Source organism: Cibotium barometz, chromosome 65 (genome assembly GCF_041138505.1).
Source record: "Cibotium barometz isolate CiBa-2024 chromosome 65, ASM4113850v1, whole genome shotgun sequence".
Lineage (NCBI taxonomy): Eukaryota > Viridiplantae > Streptophyta > Polypodiopsida > Cyatheales > Cibotiaceae > Cibotium > Cibotium barometz.
In genome coordinates, this window is record NC_141110.1 from 25,450,908 (window position 1) to 25,462,166 (window position 11,259).

Consider the following 11,259-nt stretch of genomic DNA (forward strand, 5'->3'; position numbering starts at 1 on the left):
TGAAGCTCCAAAACAAATGATGTGGATAATTGATGAGTACTCAAGTGAGGGCCATGGCTGGCATGTTCCAACTACTCTAGTAGCTGCTCAAAGAAGGCCAGGCAAGAAGGAATTATCAATTTGGCTACCCAAAGATGCGTACAAACTTGTACCATCTAGTCCAGTTGCTAAGCCTCCTAAAAAGCACATCATTTCCAAGCCTAAACCTCGGATTGTTACTCGATGGGTCCCAAAACATGTTCTTAAAGCACAAGGCTATTATGAGGGTGCAACAACAATTTGGCTTCCAAAATGCCATGGTTTGCTAGGGGTAAAAGAGTGTTTCAGAAAGATTCCAAAAGCCACCCTTGATTTTCCATATCAGTGGGTGCAAAAGAAATCAACACAAACTCTTCAAGATAGGATAGGTGGCTGTGATAGCACCTACAAATCTACTTGTGTTGATCTTCCTAAAACATGTATTGAAACACCGGTTGTCCCAATTTCTCCTTGTTACACAATTCCACCATCAACTTGTGTACCTAAGACAAGTCCAAATGAGTCTCATTTGAGCATAGATTCTAGCATTTCAATGCCTAAATCCTCTTATCTTGCTCAAATTCCAAGACAATTGCTAAAATTCCCACCTCTTAAAAAGGATATACCTAAAACCAAAGATAAGGCATTAACACTACAATTGAAGCTCTTTGGTAGATCAATGTTTGAATAATGTGGTTCCTTATGCCTTTAGAGGATTGTGTTCTTTTTGAGATAATCTTGTTTTTGATTGGAAGTGTAATGATGGATATGAGTGTTCTAAATTTCATTGTTCTATTCTAGGTACTTCTATGCTCCCTTAGGTGAAAATTGCTGTGGGCATCACTTTGTCACGTTATTCTATCAACAGCATCACCCATTTCCACATTGTCAAGAGTGTGCACGACTCGTATTAGGAGAAGCTTCACATATTTGTTGGATATGCCGCTCTTACTTTAGACGATATGGCACGGGCTTAATGAAACAAATTGTGGGAATTACACCCCAACGCCATAATCTTCTTAATGTGAGAATACCAAAGAGAGGACCAAATCAACGTAGATTACCTGAGGAGGTTCAAGCACAACAATGGAGGGATACAAGCTTAAATGACTTGCAACCACCGATCTTGCAAGCCCTCCTTCCCCAAGCCTCAACATGTCAATATAGGATCAATATGAGTACCTATATTGCGCAGTTCCAAAATCGAAATTGTCTGCTTAACCTTCCCATAGAACCAATGCCATATTTTAGTGAGGAAGCACTCCTTCCTCTACCACCTTCTCCAGAGGCCGGTTTTTGTGAGAGGTTGTCCCTGCATCTTGAGGAAATTGATACCATCTTTCCAGCAGAAGTGGACACGGATCCACCACCAGCGCAAGGGTAAGCTCAGCGACTCCACAATAAGATCGACAAGCCAGGGCACTTTTCTCCCACTGGGTTTTTCCCCTCGGCTATATTCGGTGATTGGCACCAATAGCAAATTTTATTCTTTTCTTTTCTTTTCTTGTTTGTTAATAAAAATTTTACAGAGATCTCAGCTAAACAAGAGCATCTAACAAGCCCCAACAGTCCACCTATCGTGCCCACAAATTAGGAAGGGGGGAGACACGCTACGCCTACAAAGACCAAGGAGGAGCAATCTACACAAAATCAGCAATGCATCAATGCAAACGAACAAACATCAAACGGGCACTACAACAGGTGTATTCAAATCATAATCTTTTGTTCTTTATGTGCTTTTATCTTTTGGATATATGGTTTGCATGTTCACACAATGTTGGCTGGTTTAAGTTTTTGATTAGTTGTTAAAATATGGTGAGTGAATTCTAGATTCTTAGTGAACTTAGTAGAAGATATTTCTATTTAAAGACAGTGTAGGATATATACCAATGGAGTATGCTAAGTTCTTATGCTTTCAAGGTATATTAGTTATCCCTAGTGGTAGTTACCTCTTAGATATGAACTAGGTGCTAGGATTAATAAAAAATTTATGAAAATATACCCTAAAAAAATATATACAAAGTGAATTGAGACATGACGTGTCTACAGCCATGAGGAATGCTTGGTAGGACCTGGGGTTGTCTTAGCACCTTGGGGCCGATGCCTTGGTTTCCATGGGGTGAACACTGACGTCTAAAAACTTCAGAAAAAAGACCTTCAAGGAATCTATCGCCTTGATAGATGTTGGTAGGACTCTGGGGTACATTATGGGCCCTCGAGACCGATGCCCTCATCTTCATGGGGTACTCCTTATGTCATAAAAGAAAGAAAAAGGGTCTGTCGCCCTTGAGATACTTAGCGGCTTTTAGATTCTCTTGGCGGAGGTCTCTTGGCCATTGCTTGGGTCTCATTGGGATGGAACCTTAATCTTTATCACCTTCTACACACACATCAAAAAAAAAAAAGGAGTTCCAATCACCTTTGCTCATATTTAGGAGTAGGTTTGCCACTTAGGAATAACTTAAATACTTGTAGGACAATGAGATTGCGGTCATAACCGGCGGTGTACAAGCACACTTGCCTTTGCATAGCACTATCTACCACTTAGTCTCACTTTGACTAGTCTTTACTCACCTATTTTAGTACTCTTTAAAACTTTAATCAACCTTGCACTTGTATGCTCACGTGTGAAATTATCATTGCTGGTTTTTTTTCTTTTCTTTTCTTTTCTTTTTCTCAATAAAAGGCTTTACTTGTATCCATTGTTTTTTGCAGCTCGTACTCCTACCGCGCTCGAGGACGTGCACAAAATAGGAAGGGGGGAGTGTTGCATGACGAATGAAGATCAATGCAAGGATGCAACAAAAAAGACACTTAGGGCTCTTGTAAAGAGTTCCAAGTTGTAGATGAATGTGGGAGAGGGCTTGACAATAATCCCACATGGGAACTTTTGGGAGTTTTAGAGTTTTTGTATAAAAAGTGGCTCATTTGAGAGCTAAAGGGCACTCTTTGGTCATTTGGTTGAGAGGCTCATAGAGAGAGCTTGCTCCATAGCTCCTTCTCATGTGCTCTCCCAAGGCTCTCCATCTCCATTCTTGCTTCAATCTTGTACTCTCTATTCTCTACGTATTCAATGATTTGAGGTTGCGGTCTACACACTTGCTAATCTAGATTTCTTAATGATGTTTTGATGCTAAAATCTGATTTGTGAATTGTAGAGTGCATGTGATGAAGCTTGTGCATGAAATGATGTGTAGTTGAGGCTTGTGTGATAGCTCTTTGCATGTTAGATTCTTTGCATAAGTTGCATTTTTGTGCTTAAGTGTAGCCTAATCTTGATGCGTTGATTATGTTAGATTGATTGCTTGAGTGTTGAAGAAGGATTGAGTAGGACTAGAAGTCATTAGTGTGTGGTTAACTAATCTTCTCCCATTCGGGATAGCCTCTATGCGCTAACCGGGTTGCATTCACGGATTGACAAAGTGTGTGGGTTGGAGTGTAGCCTCCGCTATGCTATGATGTCCCAAACACTTAGGTTTTAGCATGGAGTCACACGAGGAGGGCCGCTCATCTATTGTGGACCTCATCGCGGAGATAGACCGCGAGTTTGCGGCTAGGAGTGCTAGAGACACACTGTCTACATTACATATCGTGGTAGACTTGGAGGCGATGCTTTCGTCCCTTCGTAGCCTTCACGATATTGTTTATGTAGCAGCTCTAAGACAATCAATCTCCGCTCTCGCCTCTACCAACTCTTGAGTGAGTCTCTCAGTGGTAGGTATGGGACCCTACGTGACACAATCAACCATGCCGCTCATGTAAAAATATAGAAAAGTACATATAAATATGTAAATAAATGACTAAAAAAACTTAAGAAGTAATAAATATGTAAATACCTCGACATCTGTCGTCGATATCGATCGTGAGAACAGGCGCACCACGTGCTGGATGCTCTCCGTGTGGTACTCTCAGTACGTCAATGTCGACCTGGTGGGTGCCAAGAGCCTCTACTGTCGACATAGGCACAAATGAAGGATCTGTAGTAGGAGCTACATGAAGGGATGGTGGAGGCCGCCTACCCTGGTCCTGGAGACGGCCTCGGCCAGCACCACCACCCGGACGATGGCTAGTGTAATCCACCTCCTCCCCTAAGACAAACTCTGCATATAATTGCTTTGCGAAGTATATGGGAATCTGGCGATTGTTCGACATCCTCCCATATGCGGCAACATATCAACATCCTCCCATATGCGATAACATATCGACTATAGATATGTGCCGCCATACGAGGATGCGAACACCGCGAAATAGTAAGGGGCTTGCCCGCCCCAGGCCTCATCCCACGACTATCGATGAAAAGATCTAAGTAGGCTCCATCCCTAATCGGAGCAAGATCACATACCTGACAATATGTTAGGCCATGTGACACAGGAGCAGTGCGATGGTGGGCTATCCACTCATCATTACAGACGACAGAGGCAGCTACTGCAGAGGCACAGCATCTGAGAGAGTCCGACATCCAGCAGGTAGGTTTCTCTTGCACGTAAAAGAGTTATAATTAAGGTCCTAAGTTATAAATTTCTTTAAGTAATACCTAATGAGAGAGACTAATCAATTATTTTTATGCTTTACTTTTTTGCATAGGCTCCGACCGAGGTAGAGAGCTCTAGAGCTGAGGCACAGCATCACCAGATTATGGAGCGGATTGCCCAGCATAGGGCAGAGCAGTTGATGCTACATGTTCGCAGATCCTCGGACGTGAAAGTGCCTTACCTACCTTTATATCCACGGCCTATTATAGAGGTTTTTCGACGACCTCTCCCTCAGGATGCACCACCCTTCCTACGTGATGCGTGCTGCGCTTTATGTATCGAGGACATTGATACTACTGGTGGATATGCCCTGGGATGCGGACATTTTTTCCATTTGTCTTGCATCACCCAGGAGCTAGTACGGTTCTCAGCATGCCCCTCTTGCCGTGCACGCGTCGACCTAGCGACATACAGAGTTTTGGGCATTGATGATCTTCACCCAGGCCTCGTTTGAGTAGATTCTAGGACTGGCAGGCCTATTGATTTTACATTAGCTATTGACTTGGGACTCGATGCCTTCGATGATAGAGATCAGGAGCCTGAGGTGCCTCCAGAGATTGAGTGGAGCTCACATGAGTTTGATGCATACCAGAGAGTCCTACATGAGAGCCAGATCACAACATATGAGCGCGTGGGTGGTGCTGGTCCTAGTGGCACCTCGGGTGATGGTGCTAGCAGCAGTGCTGCTTCTCATGAGCAGCGTGTCCTTACAGCAGAGGAGCTTACACGAGCAGAGTGGCAAACACGTACCATTGCAGATTATAGATTTTGGGATTACAGATAGAGACGTCTTGCATTAGCAAGACGTAGAGAGAGAGAGAGAGGGCTATAGCAGCTTTTGGGACTCGTGAGCTCCCGAGTACACCGGCACCAGCTCACGATCCTACCTTTGAGGCAGACCTCCCCGCAGACATTCGACGACCCCCGCACAGCCGGCACAGCCTCCTCGACGTGCACAGCAGCCTCGACGCACACGTCGACCACCAACAGTTAGAGATGACAATTTTGATTGGGTTGCCGTTGATAGTGACTAAACTCAGACTAGCTGGGTTAGCTCACTTACATTGTACTTAGATTTATAGGCAGTGACTAACCTTAGACTAGCTGGGGTAGCTCATTTTCATTCTGATGTACCTATTTGATGTTTATATACATTATGAGTTTTTTCATTATTGAGTATCATTACATTTTAGTTGATGTTCTTGATTTTATTATATTTTTTAACACTTTGGCTATCATATTGTTTGTTGAAAATCTCCATGCCATCGTACCCAAACATGCTCCGATGGGGGGACCAAACTTTGCAAGCATGGTGGGGGGGGCCCACCCCCACATGCTAGCAAAGTTTGGTCACAATCAGTGCATGTTTGGATTGGTAATTAGCGCCCAATGCAGGTTTTTGAAGTCTCTTAATGCTTAAGAGGCCATGGAAAATCCGGGCCTTCCCCATACCATCATACCCAAACAGGCTCCGATGGGGACCAAACTTTGCAAGCATGTGGGGGGCACCCACCCCCACATTCTTGCAAAGTTTGGTCACAATCGGAGCATGTTTGGATTGCTAATTAGCGCCCAGTGCGGGTTTTGTAAGTCTCTTGGTGCTTAAGAGGCCATGGAAAATCCGGGCCTTCCCCATACTATCGTACCCAAACACGCTCCGATGGGAACCAAACTTTGCAAGCATGTGAGGGGGACCCACCCCCACATGCTTGCAAAGTTTGGTCACAATTAGAGCATGTTTGGATTGGTAATTAGCACCCAGTGCGGGTTTTTGAAGTCTCTTGGTGCTTAAGAGGCCATGGAAAATCTGGGCCTTCCCCATACCATCGTACCCAAACATGCTCCTATGGGGACCAAACTTTGCAAGCATGTGGGGGGGACCCACCCCCACATGCTTGCAAAGTTTCGTCACAATCGGAGCATGTTTGGATTGGTAATTAGCGCCCAGTGCAGATTTTTCAAGTCTCTTGGTGCTTAAGAGGCCATGGAAAATCTGGGCCTTCCCCATACCATCATACCCAAACATGCTCCAATGGGAACCAAACTTTGCAAGCATGTGGGGGGGACCCACCCCCACATGCTTGCAAAGTTTGGTCACAATCGGAGCATGTTTGGATTGCTAATTAGCGCCCAGTGCGGGTTTTTGAAGTCTCTTGGTGCTTAAGAGGCCATGGAAAATCCGGGCCTTCCCCATACTATCATACCCAAACAGGCTTCGATGGGAACCAAACTTTGCAAGCATGTGGGGGGGACCCACCCCCACATGCTTGCAAAGTTTGGTCACAATGAGAGCATGTTTGGATTGGTAATTAGCACCCAGTGCGGGTTTTTGAAGTCTCTTGGTACTTAAGAGGCCATGGAAAATCCGGGCCTTCCCCATACCATCGTACCCAAACATGCTCCGATGGGGACTAAACTTTGCAAGCATGTGGGGGGGACCCACCCCCACAAAGTTTGGTCACAATCGGAGCATGTTTGGGTTGGTAATTAGCGCCCAGTGCGGATTTTTCAAATCTCTTGGTGCTTAAGAGGCCATGGAAAATCTGGGCCTTCCCCATACCATCGTACCCAAACATGCTCCAATGGGGACCAAAATTTGCAAGCATGTGGGGGGGACCCACCCACACATGCTTGCAAAGTTTGGTCACAATCAAAGCATGTTTGGATTGGTAATTAGCACCCAGTCCGGGTTTTTGAAGTCTCTTGGTGCTTAAGAGGCCATGGAAAATCTGGGCCTTCCCCATACCATCTTACCCAAACATGCTCCGATGGGGATCAAACTTTGCAAGCATGTGAGGGTTGTCCCCCCCACATGCTTGCAAAGTTTGGTCCCCATCGGAGCATGTTTGGGTATGATGGTATGGGGAAGGCCGCCCGGATTTTCCTTGGCCTCTTAAGCACCAAGAGACTTGAAAAATCTGCACTGGGCGCTAATTACCAATCCAAACATGCTCCGATTGTGACCAAACTTTGCAAGCATGTGGGGGTGGGTCCCCCCCACATGCTTGCAAAGTTTGGTCCCCATCGGAGCATGTTTGGGCAAGTGGAATGGGAAGGCCCGGATTTTCCATGGCCTATTAAGCACCAAGAGACTTCAAAAACCCGCACTGGGTGCTAATTACCAATCTAAACATGCTCTGATTGTGACCAAACCTTGCAAGCATGTGGGGGTGGGTCCCCCTAACATGCTTGCAAAGTTTGGTCCCCATCGGAGCATGTTTGGGTACGATGGTATGGGGAAGACTTGGATTTTCCATGGTCTCTTAAGCACCAAGAGATTTGAAAAATCCGGACTGGGCGCTAATTACCAATCCAAACATGCTCCGATTGTGACCAAACTTTGCAAGCATGTGGGAGTGGGTCCCCCCCACATTCTTGCAAAGTTTGGTCCCCATCGGAGCCTGTTTGAGTACGATAGTATGGGGAAGGCCCGGATTTTCCATGGTCTCTTAAGCACCAAGAGATTTGAAAAATCCGGACTCGGCGCTAATTACCAATCTAAACATGCTCCCATTGTGACCAAACTTTGCAAGCATGTGGGGGTGGGCCCCCCCCACATGCTTGCAAAGTTTGGTCCCCATCGGAGCCTGTTTGAGTACGATAGTATGGGGAAGGCCCGGATTTTCCATGGCCTCTTAAGCACCAAGAGACTTCAAAAACCCGCACTGGGCGCTAATTACCAATACAAGCATGCTCCGAATATGACCAAACTTTGCAAGCATGTGGGGGTGGGTCCCCTCCACATGCTTGCAAAGTTTGATCCCCATCGGAGCATGTTTGGGTACGATGGCATGGGGAAGGCCCGGATTTTCCTTGGCCTCTTAAGCACCAAGAGACTTCAAAAACCTGCACTGGGTGCTAATTACCAATCCAAACATGCTCTGATTGTGACCAAACTTTGCAAGCATGTGGGGGTGGGTCCCCCCCACATACTTGCAAAGTTTGGTTCCCATCAGGACATGTTTGGGTACGATGGTATGGGGAAGGCCCGGATTTTCCAAGGCCTCTTAAGCACCAAAAGACTTGAAAAATCTGGACTAGGCGGCGCTAATTACCGATCCAAACATGCTCCGATTGTGACCAAACTTTGCAAGCATGTGGGGTTAGGTCCTCCCCCACATGCTTGCAAAGTTTAGTCCCCATCGGAGCATGTTTGGGTACGATGGTATGGGGAAGGCCCGGATTTTCCATGGCCTCTTAAGCACCAAGAGACTTGAAAAATCCGCACTGGGCGCTAAATACCAATCCAAACATGCTCCGATTGTGACCAAACTTTGCAAGAATTTGGGGGTGGGTCCCCCCCACATGCTTCCAAAGTTTGTTCCCCATCGGAGTATGTTTGGGTACGATGGTATGGGGAAGGCCCGGATTTTCCATGGCCTCTTAAGCACCAAGAGACTTCAAAAACCCGCAGTGGGCGCTAATTACCAATCCAAACATGCTCCGATTGTGACCAAACTTTGCAAGCATATGGAGGTGGGTCTCCCCCACATGCTTGCAAATTTTAGTGCCCATCGGAGCATGTTTGGGTTCGATGGTATGGGGTAGGCTCGGATTTTCCATGGCCTCTTAAGCACCAAGAGACTTGAAAAATCCGCACTTGGCACTAATTACCAATCCAAACATGCTCTGATGGGGACCAAACTTTGCAAGCATGTGGGGGTGGGTCCCCCCCACATGCTTGGAAAGTTTGCTCCCCATCGGAGCATGTTTGGGTACGATGATATGGGGAAGGCCCGGATTTTCCTTGGCCTCTTAAGCACCAAGAGACTTGAAAAATCTGCACTGGGCGCTAATGTATGGGGAAGGCCCGGATTTTCCATGGCCTCTTAAGCACCAAAAGACTTCAAAAACCCGCACTGGTGGGTGCTAATTACCAATCTAAACATACCTTGATTGTAACCAAACCTTGCAAGCATGTGGGGGTGGGTCCCCCCTACATGCTTGCAAAGTTTGGTCCCCATCGGAGCATGTTTGGGTACGATGGTATGGGAAAGGCTTGGATTTTCCATGGCCTCTTAAGCACCAAGAGATTTGAAAAATCCGGACTGGGCGCTAATTACCAATCCAAACATGCTCCGATTGTGACCAAACTTTGCAAGCATGTGGGAGTGGTTCCCCCTCACATGCTTCCAAAGTTTGGTCCCCATCGGAGCCTGTTTGAGTACGATAGTATGGGGGAAGGCCCGGATTTTCTATGGCCTCTTAGGCACCAAGAGATTTGAAAAATCTAGACTGGGCGCTAATTTACCAATCCAAACATGCTCGGATTGTGACCAAACTTTGCAAGCATGTGAAGGTGGGTCCCCCCCACATGCTTGCAAAGTTTGGTCCCCATCGGAGCCTGTTTGAGTACAATAGTATGGGGAAGGCCCGGATTTTCCATGGCCTCTTAAGCACCAAGAGACTTCAAAAACCCGCACTGGGCGCTAATTACTAATACAAACATGCTCCGATTATGACCAAACTTTGCAAGCATGTGGGGGTCCCCCCCACATGCTTGCAAAATTTGATCCCCATCGGAGCATGTTTGGGTACGATGGCATGGGGAAGGCCCGGATTTTCCTTGGCCTCTTAAGCACCAAGAGACTTCAAAAACCCGCACTGGGTGCTAATTACCAATCCAAACATGCCCTGATTGTGACCAAACTTTGCAAGCATGTGGGGGTGGGTCCCCCCCACATACTTGCAAAGTTTGGTTCCCATGGGGGCATGTTTGGGTACGATGGTATGGGGAAGGCCCGGATTTTCCAAGGCCTCTTAAGCACCAAAAGACTTGAAAAATCCGGAATAGGCGCCGCTAATTACCGATCCAAACATGCTCCGATTGTGACCAAACTTTGCAAGAATGTGGGGGTGGGTCCCCCCCACATGCTTGCAAAGTTTGGTCCCCATCGGAGCATGTTTGGGTACGATGGTATGGGGAAGGCCCGGATTTTCCATGGCCTTTTAAGCACCAAGAGACTTGAAAAATCCGCACTGGGTGCTACTTACCAATCCAAACATGCTCCGATTGCGACCAAACTTTGCAAGCATGTGGGGGTGGGTCCCCCCCACATGCTTTTAAAGTCTGTTTCCCATCGGAGCATGTTTGGGTAGGATGGTGTGGGGAAGGCCCGGATTTTCCATGGCCTCTTAAGCACTAAGAGACTTCAAAAACCCGCACTGGTGGGCGCTAATTACCAATATACACATGCTCCGATTGTGACCAAACTTTGCAAGCATATGGGGGTGACCAGCCCCCCACATGCTTGTAAAGTTTGGTCCCCATCGGAGCATGTTTGGGTACGATGGTATTGGGAAGGCCCGGATTTTCCATGGCCTCTTAAGCACCAAGAGACTTGAGAAATCTGCACTGGGCACTAATTACCAATCCAAACATGCTCCGATTGTGACCAAACTTTGCAACCATGTGAAGGTGGGTCCCCCCCACATGCTTGCAAAGTTTGGTCCCCATCGGAGCATGTTTGGGCACGATGGTATGGGGAAGGCCCGGATTCTCCATGGCCTCTTAAGCACCAAGAGACTTCAAAAACCCGCAGTGGGTGCTAATTACCAATCTAAACATGCTCTCATTGTGACCAAACCTTGTAAGCATGTGGGGGTGGGTCCCCCCTACATGCTTACAAAGTTTGGTCCCCATCGGAGCATGTTTGGGTACGATGGTATGGGAAAGACTTGGATTTTCCATGGCCTCTTAAGCACCAAG